A 23,387-nucleotide genomic window follows, 5' to 3' on the forward strand; every position below is an offset into this window, starting at 1 on the left:
AGACTACTTTTACATTATTGATTCTTAACCAAGATCACACATAGTCATTGTGTGTGTATATATGTGTAGAAATAAACACACAAACATATATAGCATACCTACCTGGGCTCCAACTCCAGACATTCGGATTCACTCTATATGCAAGATGTAAATTCTATCTCCATACAATTTCCAGGGAACTTGGCTTTAACTTCATGTTCTATACGTATCTACTCTTCTCTGTCTCTCGAATAGTACCACCCAGAAAAGTCTGCCATTCATGGACTTCCTAAACTTTTCCGTCATACCTGAAACCTGAGTGGCTGGAACGCACCCCTTCTTCCCTCCGATCAATGAAATGTGGTTTGTTGTGACACCCAGATCCTTTTACATTTTCACCATTTGAGAGGAACACACATTAGAACGGGCAAGATATAAACCATGGCTAGGTGGCCTGGAGCATTTTCAATGAGAAAGCCTCAAGGGTGTGCCTAAGGACTTACAGCATTACTTAAGGAATTAAAAAATGTAAAGGTGGCTGATAGTGGTTGCCTCTGGAAGGCTCAGGGTGGGGAGCTGGGTGCATCAGGTGAGGTAGGGGCCCTCTGGGGCTTCAGAGTGGGAATGTTCCTAAAAGTGGGTGTGAGGTCCATGGTTATTTTCTGTCTATACACATGCCTTCTGTATGCGTTAGAGAGAAATATGCTTGTGAGTATGAAATAGTCCATTAAAATATTGAGTAATTCAGGCAAAGGATATTTTAATTTTTCTTTGATCAAAGAATATAGAAACAAACCATTTTATGCAAATTTTCCCTGACAGTGGATGATTCTAATTTCCAGCCTCAGCATTTTTTCTCTTACTCTACCTTGGTATACAAATTCTCCTGATTAAGGAACTCTGCTCTAATAAGATGTAAACCCTGACCACATTAGGGAACTCATCTGTAAAATAAGCAGTGTTTTATTTAGAGCAATAAGGATATAATAACTTTCCATTGACCCTCAGCTTAGGGAAGAGAGGCAGGTCAGTGAAGGTTGTAGATCTATCTCGTTTTATGTCAAAACAAATTCTATTTTTATTTTTCCCTTTTGGTCCAGGCTTTCCAATGATATGCACTGCACGAGAGAGATGCAAAATTGTACACAGGCCCACAAAGCACATGCATTCACAATGGTATCATTTCAAGGGCTGCTTCCTTCCTACTCCACCCGCCATCTGCTTCAGAACGGCATGTCTGCATGCAGGCCTCTCCTCCCTTCCTGAGGGTGATGGAGGCTGAAGCAGGCAGTGACAGGCAGGTAGACTAAGGGGCATGCTATTCCCCCCTGGAGAGTCATGGCTGGCATTGCTAATTGTTTAACAAACTCTTTCCTATTGAACGTAACAGCGGACTCAGCATCTACAGCACCGCGTCACATAGCCCCCGCTAATCTGCAGAGGATCAGCTGCACGGGCCCGTTTGCCGGCACTGCTGATAGTTGAAGGCAATTCTCCAAGTGAGTGGGGAATCGTGAATTTCCTACCTACACACTCCTGCTCAGACTTCATAGCCTTCCCTTTGGTGGTGCCAGCCCGCTGATGGGTAGGCTTTTGAGACGTCGGAGACCGAATCCACCACTGGAGACGACATCCCCCGGCTTTTTAAATCATCCAGAGCAATAGTTCTCAGGGGTGTGCAATAGGAACACTGGGCGCCGCCTGCACAGACGGAGGGCGGTCACGTAGAGCCGAGCTGATTCTGGCACGGGTGTCCCCAGGCCACACATGGAGAGCACTGCCTCTGGGTGGCTCCAGTTCCTCTGTGGGGAGACTGGGATTTTGGGCGGCTCTGGGAGCTCCCGGGGTGCATAAGGTGCAGCGAACATCTCTGCCGTCCCCACTGCCCCTTCCCATTTGGTTCAGACCTGGAAGGTGACACCAGATGGAAGACTTGCCATGATTCACTCGCCCCCAAAACAACTAATTACTGACACATGCTAGCTTCCCAAAAGCATGTTGAATGGACGATGCACGAATCCAGTTTCACTTCAGGAAGGAGCGTTCGCAGAGCCTCCTGGGATGTTTCGCAGGGTCTGGTGGGGTCTTCACTTGGCTTCACCTCTGTAAGTATTTTTTGCAGGAAAGAATGAGAAGGTCTTCTCCGGAGCCCATGCCAGAAACAGTGGTGTCAGTGGATGTGCGTGGAGTGACTTGATGAGGGTGCATTTCTGCTGCGGATAATTGAGAAGAGGCTTTCACTGACCCCAGGGCATAGCCACTGCCTGACAGCCTCCGCTGTTGCACAAGCCACCAGCGGTGAACAAAAGGGGCAGATGCTTGCATGAGAGTTGTCCAGTTGAAAAATTGGCTCCAAATCAATTTAAAATAGGATTTTATAAAATAGATCACACTTGTTCAGTGAGTTATTCACCTGCCTTTGCATCACTCAAGGGCAATTTTGCCAGATGCTTTTTAAGGGAAAGAATTGGCTACTGCTTCCCATTATGTCTTTTTAAATTTTAATGCCATGTCCTCAGCAAGACCTCATCCCACATAACGGTAGGATCAGTCTGCCATACCCCAGGCTGGGAAAGGAGGCATCTACCACCACAGGCCACCTTCTCCTCCAGGGACAGACGGCCTGTCTGCATCTACGGGGAGCACACTTTTAACAATACCAGGTTAACATCTGTCCAGCTTCATCTCAGTTCTGTTCAGTTGCCCTGAGCACCTGCAGTTTGCCAGGCTTTGTGAAGGTCCTGGGCATATTTAGATGAGTCAGCCACGTGTGGTCTGGCCTCACTGAGCTTTGAATGGAGCTCAGGAGTTCTTACCTCTTCTGTGTCATAGAGCCCTTTCCAGTTTGCTGAAGCCTAGGAAGCACTTCTCAGGACACTATTTTTAAATACATTAAATACGTAGGGTTGTAAAGAAACCAATGATAATTAAATTACCTAAACAACTTTTAAAAATTGAAATAATAATATATGTTTCTTTATTAATATATGAAATAACTTATTGCAGCACATCTAACTACCACAGAGTGATGAGCACAAATATTTCCAGAGATCAGTCATAAATGTAATGTATTATGAAATAACTGTGCTCTATTGTTGACAAGTTATAGCTATTGCTAATACTATTGTGTTATGTTGCCTCCATTGGAAGGAAATGATGAATTTCAGTTTGAGGTTAATTAGAAAAAAATAGTTTTCCCCCCACTTAAGTCTATGAATTTTGTCCCCAAGCCCCCAAATTTCTATCTATGGATCACTGGGGGGTTTATCAAGTCAGGTTAAGAATTCCTGGTAGTGGAATAGACTATGAATTTGGTAGTTCTACTACATCCTATCTATATCTATATATCCATCTAGAAATAAAAATAATGTGTGGCAGGTGTTGTGATAAGAACACAAGGACCTTGTATATGCCATTGTAAGACCTGATCTAGTCACGAGTGCAGGAAGGCTGAGATATCTGGAAGAAGTAACAGGTAGATTGGGACATAAATGATAAGTAAAATTAAGTCAACAGAAGGGGTATAAGGAGGGGGAAGTACTATGTTTTAGACAAAAGAAACCATAATGCATTGTGCCAACTCCATAAAGCAAAATAGAGCCTTGATGGGAGGGATGGGAGAACCTTCCAGGGCTGGTGGGAAGGGTTAAAGGCTAAGGCTGGAGTGAAGATAGCAGATCATTGGGGTAGAACATCCATGCTAAGGAGTTTCACCTTTATCCTAAGACCAGTAAGAAGCCTTTGCTGATTGTCAGGAAGTGTGCTGATCTAGAAGATCACACTGACTGCGGTGCGGATGGGAGATCAGGGGGTAAAAGGCACATGACAGAGAGACGTGGGAAGGCTGCTTGGCCACTGATTTGATGTGGGAGCAGCAGGCTCTGAAGGCCGGGGGCGGGGGCGGGCTGGAGGGGATCAATAGGGGAAAAAAGGGGCATATGTAACACTTTCAACAATAAAGATTTAAACATTAAAAAAATGATTCAACCATTAAAAATAAAACAAAAAACCCTACCATTTAATGTTATGTATCATATAAATAATAATTATATATAAGTAATATGTTCTTATTTTATATAATATATGTATTCATATTATTATATAAATAATGTATTTATAATTTATATGATATAATGTATTTATATTACTATGTATAATAATATGTTATATAATATATATAGAACACTATCATATGAATAATAATTATATATCATTATGCATAAATAAGATATAATTTATCTGTGTTTTCTCAGTCTTTGAAAAACTGTATTATCTAGATATGTTTTTGTTAACTTCGCAGACAGGAAAGTCAACATAAGAGAGGGTGTAAGTAGTGGTTTGGTCTTACAGTGAGCAAGAGACAGACCAGACTCTAAAGCAGGTCCTCCGATGCACACCCATGCTCCTGAGCACGGTGCTCCAGAGCCCCCTTAGCTCCTTGCTCTCCATGAGGGAGCGCGTCACACTCTACTCACGGGAAAGAAAAAAGAAATGTCAGACTTTCTCTTTTTCTCCTGAAAAAGTCAGTCAATTTCTACACAATTTCCTGCACATTTTTGTTTGAGGGCATGGATTATACCTAATAAAATATTTTTTATCCATTTTATTGGTTGTGTCATAAGTACTCAGCACATATTTAGTAAATGAATGAAAATACAAGCTTCACCTGAATTAGATTCATTAAGGAAGAAGAGTATGCATGGAAGTGTTATGAATTAGGTAGAATTATATTAGTTGCAAGAAACATAAACCTGATTCAAATAGAATTTAAGGGAAAAGGATTCTTTCCTGAATAATAAAGAATTCTTCTCTTCAGGAGGCAGGGTCTGGACATTACTCAAATGGTGTCACTAGATGCATCTCTGGCTCCCTCCCTGTCGGGCTGGTCTGGGGCTGAGCCAGGAGCTCCAGGCTGACCTCTTGGGGTCAGTGCACGAAAAAGACCTTCCTTGTTCCAGTCCCGTCTGAGTTTTTGAGTTGCATCGCCTTGGTCTGGCTGGGATCACACGCCCAGTTTGAGCTCATCTCTGTGGCCCAGAGGAAAGCCTCTGATGTCTGGCTGGGTCTGAGTCACGGGCCACCCCTTCAAGTGGGAGGGTGAGGGCCCTCCCAGAACCACAAGCACCAAGGGGATGGGGAGGGTGGGGCCTCCCGGAAATGCAGCCTCTGCTAATATACAGGAAGGAATATGTGCTAGGCAGGCAGAAACAGCACATGTCCATTACATTTGGTCACAGCAAAATAAGATTCTGGTTCGCCATAAAGAATGCAGTTTTCATATAAACATCTTTGTGTCTAGAGATAAGAATATTTTGTCAGTAATAAGTTCCATAGTTAATTATTCAATCACCAGGTGTTATTTTTTCTTTTAAATATATTTTTATTGATTTCAGAGAGGAAGGGAGAGGAAGAGAGAGATAGAAACATCAATGTTGAGAGAGGCTCATTGATCGGCTGCCTCCTGTTCGCCCCCTACTGGGAATCAAGCCCACAACCCAGGCATGTGCCCTGATCGGGAATCGAACCTCCTGGTTTATAGGTTGACGCTCAACCACTGAGCCACGCTGGCTGGGCACCAGGTGTCATTTTAGAAGAGGTGTTTTGTGATTTAAACTGAAATTGAAGAACATAATGAAGACATAAAATTTTAAGAGCACCCAACTGTAAAAAATAAAAACAACCATAAACAAAGTCAGGTGGCCAACTGTCAGGAATTTCTAAAGCTACATATTCTGTGATTTAAAGAAAAAACCCATCCCTGGCACCAGTATAACTTCTGTCCAAAGAATAAGTGACTAATTGTAGAGCAGGATGAGAAAATTGTCCATCATTTTCGAAGATCTGTCTGGCCCTGAGTTTGAATAGTGTGAGTTGTCACTCGTTGGGGCACCTGTAGGCTAATAATTCTCTATACGTAGGATAACTTTCACTTTGGGTTGTATCCTCATAAACATCATTGACATACATAATTATGTAAATGTAACATTTAACAAAATAAGAACAAAATTCCATCCGTTAAAGATGAACTATAACGCTCTCAGATGTGTGACAGTGTTAGTTTTGTCTGGAAGTGAAGTAAAAGCATAAGAAAGAATAGCTCCCTAGTCCCACTCTTAGGCAAATATGCTGTCATCGTTGGCACTGTATCTCTGTGGTGCCAGTATTAGGATGCCCCAGGGTGACAGATGTCTAGACATTTGTTAAAGAATAGGTTAACCTCGCAGCAAAATAGAGCAAAATTAGATTGAAACTTTTATTCAGTTTCTCTTTTCTCCCCCTACCCCCTGGTTTTGTATTTGGCACCTAGAGAAAAATAATTAAGGAAGAAATCATAGGAAATGGTTTTAGGAAACTGATCAACATAAACATTTCAAGGTCAAGAGATGGAAATTAAGAGGATGCAACTAACCCTCATTGAATACCTACTATGTGCATGGAATTTTGTGATTAGGAAAATAACTTTTTATTTTGAGGTAATTTTAGACTTATACGAGTTTGGGGGAAAAAAGGTAGAGAGAATTCCTTTTTGTTCTTTTTTCTTGGTTGTTGTTTTGTTATGTTTTGTTAATCCTCACCTGAGAATATTTTTTCCATGGCTTTTCTAGAGAGTAAGGGAGGGAGGCAGGGGGAGGAAGCGGGGGTGGGGTGGGGTGGGGGCGTGGTGCGGGGAGAAAGAGGAACAGCGATGTGACAGAGACATATTGGGGCAGGGATCAAACCTGCAACCCAGGTACTTGCCTTTGAGTGGGAAGCAAACCTGTGAGCCTTGGCTGTGAGGGCCAACACTCGCACCACTGGGTCCGCTCTGATGCTGGTGCCCCTGTTCTCTACCGAATACTTTGCTCATGGTGCTGCTGTCTCCTCTGGACCATTAGCAAATCCAAACAGTGTTTCTTTTTAAAAAATGTTTATTTTTCCATCACCATTTGTCCCCTCTAGGCCCTCTTCCACCTGCCCCCCCACCCCCATCACCACACTGCTGTTGGTGTCCATGATTCTCTCTTTTGTGCTCAATCCCTCCACCCACCCTTCTCCCCTCCCCCTCCCCCGTTCCCCAGGGCTGTCTGCTTGCTCTGCATCTATGAGTCTATCCCTATTTTGCTTGTTAGTTCAGTTTGTTCATTAAAATCCACGAGTGAAATCATATGTTACTTGTCTTTTTGTGACTGTCTAACTCACTTAGCATAATGTTCGCCAGGTCCCTCCATAATGTCACAAAGGGTAACATTTTCTTCCGTTTTTATAGCTGAGTAGTATTCCATTGTGTAAATGTGCCACAGCTGTTTTTATCCCCTCATCTACTGATGGGCACTTGGGCTGCTTCCAAATCTTGGTTGGCTATTGTGAATAATGCCGCCACTAACATAGGGGTGCATACATTCTTTCAAGTTAGTGTTTTGGGATTCTTTGGATAAACTCTCAGGAGTGGAATTGCTGGGTCATAAGGCAGCTCCATTTTTTAATTTTTGAGGAAACTCCATACAGTCTCTGCACCAATTGGCATTCCCACTTTGTAGAGAGTTTTTCTCTTAAGTGAGTGCTGGGTTTTATCAAATGCGTTTTGTGTACCTATTGATATGATCATTTGGTTCTTATCTTTCAATTTGTTTTTGTGGTGTATCACACTTAGCATTTTGTGGATATTGTGCCAACCTTGCATCTCTGGAATAAATCCTACTCGATTATGGTGTATGATCTTTTTCATGTATTGGTGGATTTGGTTTGCTAATATTTTGTTAAGGATTTCAGCATCCATGCTCATCAGGGATATTGTCCTATAATTTTCTTTATTTGTTGTGTCTTCATCTAGTTTTGGAATTAGGATATTGCTGGCCTCATAAAATTAGCTTGAAAGTCTTCCCTTCTCTTGAATTTTTTTGAATAGTTTGAGAAGGATGAGTGTTACTTCTTCTTTGAATATTTAGTAAAATTCACCTATAAAGCCATCTAGTCCAGTGCTTTTGTTTGTTGAGATTTTAAAAAATTATTTCTTCAGTTTAACTAGTCATAATCTGTCTGTTCAGATTCTCTGATTTTTCCTGATTCAGTTTTATAAGATTATGTATTTCTAGGAATTTAGCCATTTCTTTCAGATTGTCCAAATTGTTGGCATATAGTTTTTTAATAATATTTTCTTACAAACTTTTGTATTTCTTTCGAGCCATTTGTTACTTCTCTTTCATTTCTGCTTTTATTTATTTGGGTCCTCTCATTTTTCCCTTGATGAGTCCGGTTAAAGGTTTGGCAATCTTGTTTATCTTTTCAAAGAAACAGCTCTTGGTTCCATTGCTCTTTTGTTGTTTTTTTAGACTCTCTTTCATTTTTTTCTACCCAGATCTTTATTCCTTTCTTCTACTCATTCTGGGCTTGGTTTGTTATTCTTTTTCAAGTTTCTTTAAGTGTAAAGTTAAAGGAATTAACATCATTAATTTAAGATTGTTTATTTGAGCTTCTTCTAGTTTCTTGAGACAGGCCAGCAATGCTATGAATTTCCCTCTTAGGGCTGCTTTCCCTGTCTCCCACACATTTTGGAGTTGTTGTGTTCTAATTTTCATTTGTTTCAAAGTATCTTCTGAGTTCTTCCGTGATCTAATTTTAGCCCACTCACTGCTTTGGGACATGTTATTTAGCCTCCGTGTCTTTGTGTGCTTTTCAGTTTCTTCTTACTCATTTCAAGTTTCATAGCAGAGAAGGTGCTTGGTGTGATTTCGATCTTCTTAAATTTATTGCAACTTGTTTTGTGTCCTAACGTGTGGTTTAACCTATAAAATGTTTCATGTGCACTTGAAAGAATGTATATTCTGCTGCTTTGGGGTGGAATGCTCTGAAGATATCAATTAAATCCATTTGATCTAATATGTCATTAAAGGCCACCATTTCCATGTTGATTTTCTGTTTGGAAGATCTATCCATTGATGTCAGTGTGGTATTAAAATACTGTGACTGTGTTATTGTCAACCTCTTCCTTTATGTCCATCAAGATTTGCTTTACATATTTGCTCCTATGTTCAGTGCATAAATGTTTACACAATAAGTGTTATATCCTCTTATTTTGTTGACCTCTATATCACTATGTAGTGTCCTTCTTTGTCTGATATTCTAGCCTTTGTTTTACTGTCTATTTTGTCAGACATAAGTATTGCTACCCCAGCTTTTGTTCCCTTTCCCTCTGAATGAAATATCTTTCTCATTCCTTTACTTTTAGTCTGTGTGTATGTTTCATTCTGTCTTCAAGATCTCTTGAAGACAGGAGATATGTGGGTCTTGTTTTCTTATCTATTCAGCTATCTTATGCCTTTTAATTGGAGCATTTAAGCCATTTGCATTTAAAGTGTTTATTGATAGGTATGTATTTATTGCCATTTTATTTTATTTTTTAACTATGTTCCTTTTTTTTTCTTTTGTCCCCTGCTTCTCAAAGCAAGCCCTTTAGCATTTCTTATAATGCTGGTAACAAATTCCTCTAGCTATTTCTTGTCTGGAAAACTTTATTTTTCCTTCAATTTTAAATGCTAGCTTTGCTGGGTAAAGAAGGTTTTGCTGTGGATCTTTGACTTTCATCACTTTGAATATTTCTTGCTAATCCCTTCTGACCTGAAATGTTTCTGTTGAGAAATCAGCTGACCATCTTATGGAAGCTCCATTGTGGGTAACTGACTGCCTTTCTCTTGCAGCTTTTAAAATTCTCTCCTTTTGGCATTTTAATTATGATGTGTCTTGGTGTGGGCCTCTTTGGGTCTATGTTGTTTAGGACTCTCTGCACTTCCTGGACTTTTATGTATTTTTCCTTCACCAAGGGAAGTTTTCAGATATTATTTCTTCAAATAGGTTCTTGATCCCTTCCTCTGCCTATTCATTCTGGTACCCCTAAGACGCTGATGTTGTTACACTTCATGTTGTCCCAAAGGTCCCTAATATTTTTAAAGATATATTTTTATTGATTTCAGAGAGGAGGGGAGAGGGAGAGAAACATCAACAATGAGAGAAAATCATTGTTTGACTGCCTCCTGCATGATTGGGGATTGAGCCCACAACCTGGGCATATGTCCTGACTGGGAATCAAATTGTGACATCCTGGTTCATAGATCAATGCTCAACCACTAAGCCACTGCAGCTGGGCCCAAAGGTTCATAATTTTTTAAAGTATTTTTTCTTGTTGAGGTTCTGTTTGGGTTTTTTTTTCTACTTGACTTCCAAGTCACTGATTCTATCCTCTGCTTCATCAAGTCTGCTGCTTATTCCTTCCAGTATATTCTTTATTTCAGATATGGCACTCTTCATTTCTGACTAGTTCTTTTTTATGGTTTCTATATCTTTTCTCATGTTGTAGAGCATCCTTATAATTTTACTCTTAATTCTATATCTGATAAATTGCTTACCTCCATTTCATTTAGCTGTTTTTCTGGAGAATTCTGTAGTTCCTTTATTTGGAGCCTGTTTCTTTGTCTTCCATTTTGACTGCCTGTTTGCATTTGTTTCTATGTATTAGGTAGATCTGCTATGACTCCCAGTCTTGTTAGTGTGACCTTATGTAGTAGATGACCTATTGGACCCAGTGGCACAGTCTCACTGATAACCTCAGCTAAGTGCTGTAAGAATGTCCCTTGTGTGCATTATGTGGGCCATCCTGTTGTAATTGAGTCTGATTTCTACAGGCCTGTTCATATGTGGGCTGGACCCTCAGGCTGGCTTGCAACTTGTGAGGCCCAACCCCCCAACACAGTGTGCAAGCTGCTATGCAGGTGCTGATTACACAAACGGAATTTACCTCAGCAGGGGTTGGTACCTGACGAGATCTCCCTGTTGATATGCTGCTTGTGAAGCTTTTTGGATTGTGCTCTGTGGTTTTCTGAAGCTGGCCACTGGGTTTATTGGTTCTAGGCCTCTTCGGTGAGACTCTTCTGCAGGCCAATGCAGAAGCTGTCTGTGACTGACCCTGAGCAACCTGTTTGTACCTATCAGTGATCCACAGCTTGTGGCTCCCTTTTCTGGAGCTGGGTGCAGGTGGAAAGGACCAAGCTGTGCACCAAACTCTGCTTTTACAAGCCCTGGGCTCAGCAGCAGGTCAGGCAAAGACTCAAAGCTCCTAGAGATTTGCCTCTGCCTGCAGGCTGTCTATTAGGCTCAGTCACTTAATGAGCCTCTAGCTGTAGTCCTCAACAGGGCACAAGCTCCACAGGGTGGGGTGAAAGGGATTCCAATGGGGCTATTGCTTCCGCCCAGGCTAATGCTGGATGGAGGGGAATGCTCTGCCTGAGAAAGATGGCTTCTATAGTATGGGGGAGTGACTCCACACAGGGATCCGGCAGCTGTCCTCTCAGCTCTTTCTCCAGAGCCAGCAATCCCAGATTCTGCTCGCACAGCTCTAGCCCACTCTGTCCTCCCTCTGCCAGAGCCCAAGGTGAGTGACTGCAAATTAAATTTTGTTCATGGCCCTTTAAGAAGGTCCCTGTGTTTCCAGCTGTCTCTCCCTGCTTTTCACAGCCAGATATTATCTGGACACCTCTCCTGGTTCTGGTGCTTTGAGCTGGGTAGCCCATTTTGGGGTTTATACCCCATACTTCTCAGGGGGAACCTCCTGAAGCTGAGATATCCCTCCAAAACTTCAGCTGCTGTCTGTGGGAGCTAGCCAGCCTTCTCACATCTCTGCACTTCCTACCAGTCTCCATGTGGCCTCCTCTTTACGTCCTTGGTTATAAGATTTCTCTCCAGTTAGTCTTCAGTTGGTTATTAAGGATGCTTTTTCAATATTTTAGTCATAATTCCAGTTTGGTCCTGGGAGAAGGTCAGTTTTAGCTTTCACTGATTCTGCTCCATATTGGAATCTCCCCAAACAGTGTTTCTTAAGATCTTATAAACTGGTAAGATTTTTGAAGCTAAAGGGTGCCCAGACCAGCATGTCCCCTGAGGATGCCACATGCCAATTATTCTTGACATGTTGAGGCTTTCAGGTTGGTCACTTTGAAGCAACTTCTGTCTATGGAATTCTCTCACTTGCTTTTCTTGGCTAGTTTCATGCTTGCTTTTCTTTAGAAAAGTCTAAATATTTAAGATTCTTGCAGGATCTCTGACATCAAGTGCTATAATTTTCTTACCCCTATACTTCACTTTGCTTATGAATTTATAAATTTATAAATTATATTTTGGAGAGATAATTTTCCCTAAATGTTTTTACTAATTGAAGAACTATACTTTCAAAATTTCAGAATTTACCCCTTTAAAGAGAATGATATAGCCAGTTTCACAACCTGTATTTATCCAAAACTAGTCACTCAAGGTCAATATAGTCACTACAAAAGATAGACATTTGTTTTCTGAGATTCTGAACCAATGGACAAGAAGAAATGATTGAACCACACATCCATTCCTGCTTTTTGATGTGCCTCGATTTTTTGGGGAAAGGATTACCTCTTCACCTTTGCAAATATCCTTGGTGGAAGGGCAATTCCTTGTGATGGTTTTACCCTGGAGAAGGTGAGGGATCACTTTGACCTTCCTTCCACCTGGGGAGAACCCAAGAGCAGGCACAAGACCTAAGCTCAATCAGTTGGAAATTGTTTCCCAGACCTTTGGATCCTGAGCAGATAACAAGGATGAAAAGACCAGCCAGGAATCTGCAGCCAGTTCACTAGCTCATTTTTACTATTAAACTCTGGTCCTTGCTGCCCAATACTCTCTGCCCATTCTAAGCCACCTTCTCTAGCTGCCCAGTAATTCTGTGAGCCTCACCTCAAATTTCCTTCCAATAAATTCCCTTTTACTTAGATTAATGGAAATGGTTCCTCTTGCTTGCAACCATGGGTTCTAAGTAAAGCACGAGAAACACTGTTTTAGCATTACTGATTGATTACATGATTAGAATGCTGTGGAGGGCTGCAAAACACTTTCTAATGCAACCCTTCCTTTGTTTAAAATTCTGAACTTCAGTTTCTATCTTTATGGGCCTAGAACCCAGTCCTGCCCATTTGGTCGTATTTGTCACACTTAGTGCTTGCTGGCTGACACTCTCCATGCAGGCGGACACTCTCTGTGCAGGTGGGGCCTCGGTCACCAGCCAGCTGCAGAGCAGGCACTCCTTAGACTGAAGGGAGAGAAATCCATGATCATGAAAAACACTTCTCCCAGTTCATAAATATACACCTCTCACACCTACTCATGATAAGTCACATTTTTACCTTTTTGATAGTTTAACTTTCTTGTGATGAGCCAACATTTGTGTCCAACTCCAAATTAGCAAAAGTAGATGCAATTTCCCCAAATAATGAAGAAGATCCCTTCAAAGATGTCAGGAGCTTTGTTGTCATGTAGATTGAAAAGTGTTTATCGATGTTGACTTTGCCAAATAGACCCACATTATTGCTTGGCCTAGGATGCTTTAAGAAAACCAGTTCCACATGCTATGCTGAATCTCATGAGAGATTATTAAAACTCTTAAGGGAAATGCTATTTTCCTCGAGAGTTAAGACACATTCAGACTCATGGGCTATTAAGTCGGGGCGGGGGGCGGGGGGCGTGGAAGTTACAGCCAACCAAAGACATAGCAACATGGTTTAGCAAACAAGGGTGATGTTTGCAACAGGACTGAATGTGACAGCATTATGTATATTTCTAGGCATACACATGCATGGCTCTGACAGCATGTCAGTTGTAATTTTTGTAATAATGTGGATATAATTTATTAGAATTCAAATATAGAGTAAACTGAGCACATGCTTTGGTCCAAAGTACTAATTTGTCTATTGCTGACAGTTTTGTATGTGTTTTAAGTAGAAATAAAGACATCATAATTGAATAAACATTTTCTCCTGCTAACCATGCCCTCTCAGGGTTAACAACAAGCAAATGGAATAATGTGGAATCCTTACAAAAGTAACCGCAAATAGGACAACGGTGGGGGAGGTGGGTTTCAGCTTTCCTGGTTGCCTGCCATGGAGGTTGACTCAGATGTGATTGATTGCCCTGGTGAGTAATACCAGTTGGCAGACATTAGTAACACTTTGTCTTACTTTTGGTACAGTTGTTAGCTTTTCTATGTTTAGCATGTTTTCATATTTTAATAAGAATTCTGAAGCTGTGTATATATATTCAGCATTAGCCTGAAACTTGACACTTGTGATTCTGGGGTAATTTATAACTCCATCTGAATTTGTCATAACTACAAGATGCTTTCAACATATGGAATTATGCTTGTAAAATTTAACCTTATTACATTCCTTTTCCAGCCTCTATGCATTTTTAATACACATTTTACTTTGCATTTCAAACACTTTGACTATATATTGTTAGTGAGGTTGGCTTGGTTTTGCAGGAGCCACAGAGGATGGGACAAAACCAGGAGATATGTGGAGTTGTTTTTTGTTTTTTTTTGACAACTGACCAGAAGGCTCCATTTCATTTATGAACCGAGATGGATGAGGTACCAGCCTGAAATCCTTTGTGATTTCGCCAACAACATGAGTACCAGGAATGTTTCTGCCCCTGCACTGACTATCCGATGAGGTGTTGGAAACATGTGTGCTCTTCCAGCATTTCGCGTGGTGCACTTGCTCCCTTTGGGAGTTGGAACACGTCCACCAGGCGAGCCATGTGAAAGGCAGGAGCCTTCAACAATGGTGTGATGGGAACTTAAATGGGCGAGGCCCTGCGCCAAGTTTGCAGAGTATTGTTTGAGGCTGACTTCAGCTCCAGCCAGTGAGTGGCTTGGCTTGCTTACTTCAAGGCAGAAGTTGAAAATGGCTTAGGGTTTCTTGAAAGTCCTGGGCGTTTCTAGATACTTAATAAAGCACCCCTCCACTCCCCACCCCCCCACCTTCATCAGAAAATAGTTTTAAGAACTGGCTCGATCTGCGAAATGTTGGGAAATACGCCCAAGAAAGAAGGCTCCGGATGGTTTTAATTCACAATGACAAACTATAACTAAAATTCAGTGGATGAAAATCCATTCTGTATTTGCTTATTTCAGTTTATTGCAGCAGAAAAGTGCATTTTAAATGCATTATTATGCCCTTTCTGTGGAGTTCGGTTCACACTGCCTCAGGCCCAGGAGTAGGGGAACTTAGAGGTTTCTCTTAAACAAAAGAGAGGGGCTGCTTCTCCTGAAGCAGGTTCCCAAGGTCAGGCTCCTTCTAATTACAATTCTAATGAGACATCAGGCCATCTTCCCAGGAGATCATTACTGGGTAATTTCTCAACAGTAGCCGTACCATCTTCTTTCCTATTTGGAAAATACAGAAAAATGGCCCATCAGTGTCCCTCCCAGAGATTTCATTTCCACACTCGGTTTTTCTGAATCCCTGATTAGCTCTCTGACAAGCGGCACATTTATATACAGTATGAAGTATGAGCTTTATCTCTGCCTTGGTCTTAATTTAAAATTTGCATTTTATAGTATTTATGTAGACCTTCTCGCAACCTTTCAAGTACTCAACAAATGATTCTCCATTAAAAGAGTTTATCTTGAAATATCTGCCCGAGCATTGTAAATAGCATGTTATGGATCACGCGTTTATTCGGGCAAGTGAAATACAACAGCAAAAGCTATCACTTGAAAAACTAGGCCAATATGGGCATTAAAAATATAGCACCATATATCTTGGGCAGCAACTTCTCCGGATCCCACGTGCTCGGACGGGAATATTTAGACTCTAGCGAAGATGGCATGTTTCTTGATTCATCTCGCAGCGCAAGTCTGCTTCATTTGCAAAGTGATAACCTATTACTATAACTAAACCGCCTAGTGCATGGAGGCTCAGAAATAAAATAAAAAGATTAGCCAGTTATCTTATTTACATATATTGAATTGCAGTAATACAGCCCGATCTCTGCCTCTCATTTGATTCTAATTAAAGCGTGGCAGAGAAGCTGCCATCCACACAAGAGCTTATTTTAATAGTCGGAGCTGGCAAAGCCCCAATATCACAATGTAGCAATTAACAGCGCGGCTGTATTTGCTATTCATGGTTTGATGTAAAAACTTGTTTATTAAGATGGGCTGGAGGCGCTGGTGTGCAATAGACCTGCATGTAATTAGATTCCAATTATTTGTCTGTTTCTGATATTGTAAACTGGCACTTAGCACATCAGTTAAATTGACACCCGGCGCTGCATGGCTTCCTCGGTAATTAAAACATGTTCTGTTAATTAGATGATGACCACTTTATTTCAGGGCTCTTGTGTTTGGGTTTTCTAGTGTGCTCTGTTTGTATCATGAGCCACCAGACGCTCCTCTAATGAGTCCTTGTTTTGTTTCAATTACCACCTGCTGTTCAAAAGCAAAGCTTGTTTTAACTAAACAAAATTAATGCTTGTCTCTTCCTTTGTACGAACTTAAACGATAGACAAATTAATACGCCTATTATCGAAGTGCTAAGCTCTGGTTTTAAAGACTGCTAAGGCAATTAGAAGAAAGTTATAAGATGTGGAGTGTGGCATAAATATTGTTTAGCGTATTAAGAGGCATTACAAACAATGAATTATTTACTGGAGTTGAAAAGAAGCATAGAGACTTAGGCTCCCCACCCCCAAATTAAATTAGTTCTTATTTTTTGCAAAGGGATCCAGAAACTAAAGATAGCAGGGAATTTCTGAGAGAAGGAATTGGATAAAGTTAGACATGAAGGTATGTAACACGGTTATAAAAAAATCAATGAATGATATTTGACCATCTTGGATGGTTTCCAAAACTGTGTTTGCTGCATGTTCTCTTACAGGATACGTGCTGTGCTCACGCGAAATAATTGATCAAGCTGTTTCTCAGAACTTTACTGCGAACATGATCAGGAGAGGCGCTTGCATTTTCGGGAGGTTAGGGCTTGTCCCGTCTGCTGTTCCGCAGCTGCCCCACCCCAGGGCTCCTCCCCTGGGACCACCAGAGCATAGTTCATCCTCTCATTTCCGCAGCCCTTTCCACGCTCACAGCTTCTCATGGCACACCCGGCATCATGACCAGGCTGAGACCCGTGATGGTGCCAGGGCAGGGAGCGAAGGGTGACTACCTATTTCCCAGAGCACCTTCTCGGGCAGATTTGGGGAACTCACTGATGAGGCTAACACAGCCAGCCACCAGCTTAAGGAGCTCTCCACACAGAGCCAGGCGTTGTAGAGTGGATGCAGCACCAACCCTTAGTTCCCTTCCATTGGCACCAAGCCAGCCAGGTCGACAGCCAGGGGCTTGACCTGTGTACGACCGTCGGACGCCAGATAACTTCAGGGTATCCCAGTGTACTCTCTGTAACTAAACCAATTCAGTTATTCAGGGTTCGTGTCAATGTGCGTAGTGTTAGCACGTACCCTCTTTGGGGAAGCACACAAGCAAATCTGGAATGGCGTGTTCACAATGTGTCTGTTTGGAAAGGTGTTTTAATTACAAGGCAAATCATGTCTCCTGTTGCCTAGAATTGGTTTCACTCCTACAGGTGCATTCTAGAATTTGAAATTCCATCTCCATCAGGAATTCAGCATCGCCGATGTTCCAATGTGGAAGGCAAACCTGAGCTTGTGGACATCAGCCGCCGAGACCAGGGCAATACGCGAGTGTACAACTAGCAAAGGCACACTCCTCCTGCACCTGTGACTGAAATAAAAATGAACGGCAGCTGATTGCCACACCTTAGAGCTACCTTTGCAAAGCAGAGGCGGCAAGGGAGCCGCAAGGTTCTATCGCTGCTGATGCGAGCTGTCACTGAGCAGCGCTGGCAGGCTGGCGCCTTCATGCTGCAGTGGCCTTCAATTAATATTTTACAAAGACCCAAAGCAACTAGATGTGTCTTACTAAATGCCCATTCACTCATTAGATATTTTAAAATGCACCTTTTGCTGCAGGCCCACTGGGTCACATTAACTGCTCTAAAACATATAAGTGACTCCCGTGGGACCTTTTAAAAATGCTGGTGCAGGAGAGGTCGCAGATCCTCCCGCCACTAGGGCGCGCTGGCCCTGAAGGTGCACACTGCTGGACTCGAGGGACGTGACTTGATCGTGGATATCCAGATCCAGGAAGCAATGAATTATTTTCAACCACATGGCTCTCACATGTACATTTAACAATGTAACCTTCATTCATATACTTGCCATAGACATTTGCTGTTTTAGCCTCCCGGGTTCCATCCCCCTCTGTCTTCTCCATCCCTTCCTCCCTTCCTTCCTTCCTTCCTTCCTTCCTTCCTTCCTTCCTTCCTTCCTTCCTTCCTGAAGAGTTTGTATTGATTTTTAGAGAGAGAGGGAGGGAAAGAGAGCAAAACATTGATGTGAGAGCAGCACATTGATCAGCTGCCTCCTGGACTCCCCCTACCAGGCTTGAGCTAAAATCTGGATATGTATCTTGACGGGAATTGAACCAGCAACCTTTTGGTGCCTGAGGCAACACCCAACCAACTGAGCCACACTGGCCAAGGTCCTTTGTCTAATTTCTTATTTGGGTTCTGATTCTTGGCCATTTATACTGCAGAAGCTGACTGCACTTCCAGTGCCGGAGTGAGAAGGCCACGTTGGGCCCACTCTCCTTGGCTACAGTCAGTTCCATATGGGCATCTTACATGGGGTGCTCTAATCACTGAAACCAAGGATTTTTCTTTAATAGCTGAAGGAAGAGATATTTTCTTTGCTGGATGGGGGCCTGGAGGGAAATAGCCCTAATAGTTTCTGGCAGGCATCTGTGACGACATCTTTTGAGCAACGTGCCAACCTACAGGAAGCAAAGGCAACAGATGGAACTTGATCAAATCATGTGACCTGTGTTGAGCCAGGCCTGAAGTCAGTGCCACCCATAGATTCATATAAACCAGTATCTCCTCCACTACCCACACCATCCCATTTAAACAAAAACAACACCTAAGCCAGTTAAGGGTGGGTATTTTCACTTGCAATTGAAAAAAGTCCCAACGGACATGACCCAACTTCTCATGTCACGTCATCATGCTGTTTCACCCACTCAGGTTCTGAAGCGAAAGAGAAGAATCCGTAAAGACAGGTTCTCCACCTGGGGTCCAGGATGGACGTCAGAAGATAACTCTTTACCTGACATCATAAGCAATATTGTATATGACGTGCATTTTCTGGGTCAAAATGATTGTTAAAATTTTCCCCAAGGAAGTTTACAAACCCTGATAATGGAACAGAAGTCCTGGCAGGTCAACCGGGAGAGGCACAGCTACCTGCAGGTGCCAAGATGTCTGACTTCAAACACTGGGAGCGTGGGTAGGGGCTCTCTGAGGAAACCTGCGTGGGCAAAGCTAGAGCTTCTCAGAAACTGGAATGGTTGTCCTGGGAGGTCAAGGAGGAAGTTGGACACATGAATGACGGAAGTGGCGCTTTTGGAAAAGGCCTTAGGGATTGGCTTGTTTCAGAGTTTATTGCTTCTGTGGATGTGTGATGTGTATGGAATATACGGTATGAACTTACCCCCAAGTAAAGCCACACCAAAGGGCCTGCAGGAAGAAATGGTTATTTATGGTCCTTGTTGCCCCTAGAGCAGTGGTTCTCAACCTTCCGGCCCTTTAAATACAGTTCCTCATGTTGTGACCCAACCATAAAATTATTTTCGTTGCTACTTCATAACTGTAACGTTGCTACTGTTATAAATCCTCATGTAAATATCTGATATGCAGGATGGTCTTAGGCGACCCCTGTGAAAGGGTCGTTCGACCGCCAAAGAGGTCACGACCCACAGGTTGAGAACCGTTGCCCTAGAGGAATGTGTAGTCTTAATTTCAAATGCACGTAGCAAAACGGCTCACCCCAGCTTCTGTACTCAGAGGCTAGAACCAGAACAAGTCTTGAAATGTTTGTAGCACCATAGATAAGCAGGTGAGTTTTCATCGTCTTCCTGTGTTCTCACATAACAACTTCTGCTTCATCTCATCTACATGAAACCAGGTCGCTGCTACTCAGGGGTGACAGTACAAGATAAAACAAAATAAAGCAAAGCTGAACTAAGCTATGAATTAAAAAAAATTCTCCCAAACTTATCACTCATTCATACTTTGGAATTCTGCCTAATTATTGAGTCAAAGTGACCAAAAGCCAGGGCTCCGGAGCTAGATGGTGAGTTCAGACCCAGCTCTGTCACTGCAGTTAGGTGGCCCTGGACAAGGACTGTGGAGCCTCCATTCTTGAATTTAATTTATTCCTGAAGGCTGTTCAATAAGTGATTTGTTCAAAAACCAAATCATTTTTTTCCGTTAGAAATAATGTCAATTGAATTAATTCATTCCAGACCCACAAATGATTCCATTTTAACCTTTCTTATATTCATACATGTCTAATGTACTGTTTAATCTATAAACAACATTTCTTAAAATTATCAAGCCACCCCTTAGTAGCCTTAAATGAGTCACTTTCAGCACTCATTCCAGGGTGTGTTTAAGGAGGTCAGAGGCAGCATCAGTTTCTTCATATATCGTTCCTCCAGAACGCCGTCCCCAGCTAACGGCTTCTCATTTATCCAAATCAACAACAGTTTTTCTACCTCTTGAATTGCCTGTGATCATTGTTTCTTTCACACCCTTAGCAACATTGGCACTCTTGATGACCTCTTCATGTTTTAAAATTGTGCTAATTATCCATTTTGCCAGGAACAAAAGCAAAACAAAAACAAACAAACAAACAAACAAACAAACAACAACCCCAGAACCCACAAAGCATCCCCAGCACAATGTCCTGAAACGTTAACAACTCAAGGTTTGGCAGTAAACTGACTGGCATTCGCTCCTTTGTTTGTGGCCTTGGAATGGCTTTTTGTCATGAAAAATAAGGTATATCAGCATGAAAGGATTGTCAAGTCAAGAACTGAAGTTTTGTTCACAACCAAGATATTTTTTCTGTGAACAACTTGGTTGAGAACCAAATTGTTCAAGAGGGGAGATGTTTGAGAACTGAGGTTTGACTGTACATTACATGTCTGTAACTTAGTTTGCTACTTAAAAAGAAATAATAGGCTAAATTATAGAAATGGCTTGTCACTCATCTATATTTATTAAAAGAGCAATTTTGTATGTTTCAGTCCCATGCCCTCCTGTATTAGGTTCCTAAGGCTGCTGTAACAGAATACCACCAATCATGTGGCTTAAAACCACAGGAATAGACCCTCTTTCGGTTAAGGAGACCAGAAGTCCAAGGTCAAGGTGTCTTCAGAGCCAAGATCTCTCTGGAGTCCTTAGCAAAGAACTCATCCTTGCCTCTGCTGGCTCCTGGTGTTGCCACCATCCTGGGCTTGGAGCTGCGTCCCTCCCATCTCTGCCTCCCCCTGCTCAGGGTGCACTCCTGTGCGTGGCTGGATTTGGGTCTCTGGGTGTCTCCTTGTGGGGACTCTGCCCTCATCCAGTATGCCCTCATCTTCACTTGATACAGCTACAAGGACCCTGTGTCCAAATAAGGTCACATTCACAGGTCCTGGGGTTCTGACCTGAACTGCTTTTTAAGTGGATACAATTTAACCCACTACACTACCTCATAGGAATAAGAATTAAAGAAATTTCTGTATGCAAAGTGTTTAGTATCTGGCACATAGTAAAGACTCAATAAAGGCCCACTGTTGTTGTTATCCTCGTTTTATCTTATCCCAACCTGTCTGCATTGAACCAAATTCTCCCTCTCTTAGACCCTGCACACCTCCAGGTCTATCCCAGAATCAAGCAAGCTCCATTTCTTTTCTATATTCCTAAGGTCATGCTTTATGTACTATTATTACTGGCCCAACTGTAAAATCTGTCATTGTAGAGATATTAAAAAAAAGATTTAGCTGTAGAATTTCTTCTTCAAAGTAAATGTTATTGGAAGACCAATATCCAAACTGGTTGAAACTGGAATTGTTCTCTGAAAAGGCGGTAACTCACAGCAATATCAGCTCTATGTTCACTGTCCCCCGTGGCTCTGCACCCCAGTCTCCAGTGGCGCTTGAGAGTCTTCTTTGGAACATAGAATGGTCCAGAAAAGACGGTTTAAATAAACTACCTTTCAGTCATGAGCAAGCTCATCTCAAGCATTAGGAAGAGATGGTCTTTGTCTCCCACTTCCCTTTTATTGTCTGGCCTCCCCGCCCCTCTTCACCCAGCTCCTGTGCCCCAACCAAACCAAGGAAGGAGGAGTTGCCGCTCTGGGCTGACACGAGGTATTGACTGTGCCGTGTTCATCAGTGTTGACCATGCTTCTGGTTCTGTAACCAGGCCATGCTGGACGCACGATCTTGTGCTTTCCTCTGCCAGAGTTTGCTTGGGATTTTCCTAGCAATAGTCATTCATAAGAGACAGATTTCCAAGATCTACATTCTCCTGTGCAGAAAGCAGAGACCTGCTGTTAATGTGGGATAAAACTATATGGCCTAGCGGCCCTTTAACAAAGCTCTGCCTGAAAGGCTGTGCTAGTCCAAGCAGGCTGCTATAATGAAATGTCACAGAATGGGGGTTTATAGACAAAACACTGACTTTTCACATTCTGGAGGCTGGGAGGCCTATATCAAGGAGCAGAATGATCGTGTTCTGTGAGAGCTCTCTTCCTGGTTTAGAGCTGGGTCTTCCCGGGGTGGAAGAGGGAAGGAGCTCTGTGGGTCCCTAAAAACTCTAATCCCATTTATGAGGGCTCCGCCCTCATGATCGTGCACCTCCCAAAAGCCCCGCCTCCCAGTACCATCCCAGTCGTCATTAGGGTTTAAAAATATGAATTTAGTGGGGACATAAACATTCAAACCACAGCACGCACTCAGTCTCACCCTGGGCTGGCTGGGGGGAGGTTTATATAGAAGCCAGCTAACACAGCAATGGCAAAACCTTTCTCATTTGGTTGTTGTTCCTTCTGTAGAAACCTGTGGGGACCTCAAGCGGGGAATGATTTCAAGGGCTGAGTCTGGATATTCCTATGAGGCCTCACCAAATGTTATCAATTCTCTTTAAAGAATCCTTCCTTTTGAGAGAACCAAGCTGGCGGTGTAGGTAACCTCGGTGCTCGCTGTCTCCCACAACACATCAAAATTACACCTAAAATACAGAACAATCATCATTCAGAACCACCTGAAAGCTGGCTGAATGGAAGTCCTTCAACTAGAGAAGTAAAGAAGAAAGCATATCGAGACTGGTAGGCGGGGCAGAGGTGCAGAACGGGCTGGTCTGACACCTATATGTGCTGTGTTTTAATCAGGAGGGATATCTCCAAGGCCTCCCTTGAGAAGCAGGGTATCCCATCCGCACACCAGCCCCCTAGCCCAGGGTTCTGGAGCTGGGAAGAGCAGTCCCCATAACTTCAAGCTGTAAAAACCAGAAGGGATTGTGGCTGAGTGACACAGAGGCTGCTGGAGTTCCAGGTGGTGGTCTTAAAGGGCCCATGCACAAACTTACAGGGTCTCACATTCTCTGAGCTCCATGGCTGGGGAAGTGGATTTGGGGGAACCAGAGACATACTGGGAGAAACTGGACCATCTG

Source organism: Myotis myotis, unplaced genomic scaffold, assembly GCF_014108235.1.
Source record: "Myotis myotis isolate mMyoMyo1 unplaced genomic scaffold, mMyoMyo1.p scaffold_m19_p_13, whole genome shotgun sequence".
NCBI classification, from domain to species: domain Eukaryota; kingdom Metazoa; phylum Chordata; class Mammalia; order Chiroptera; family Vespertilionidae; genus Myotis; species Myotis myotis.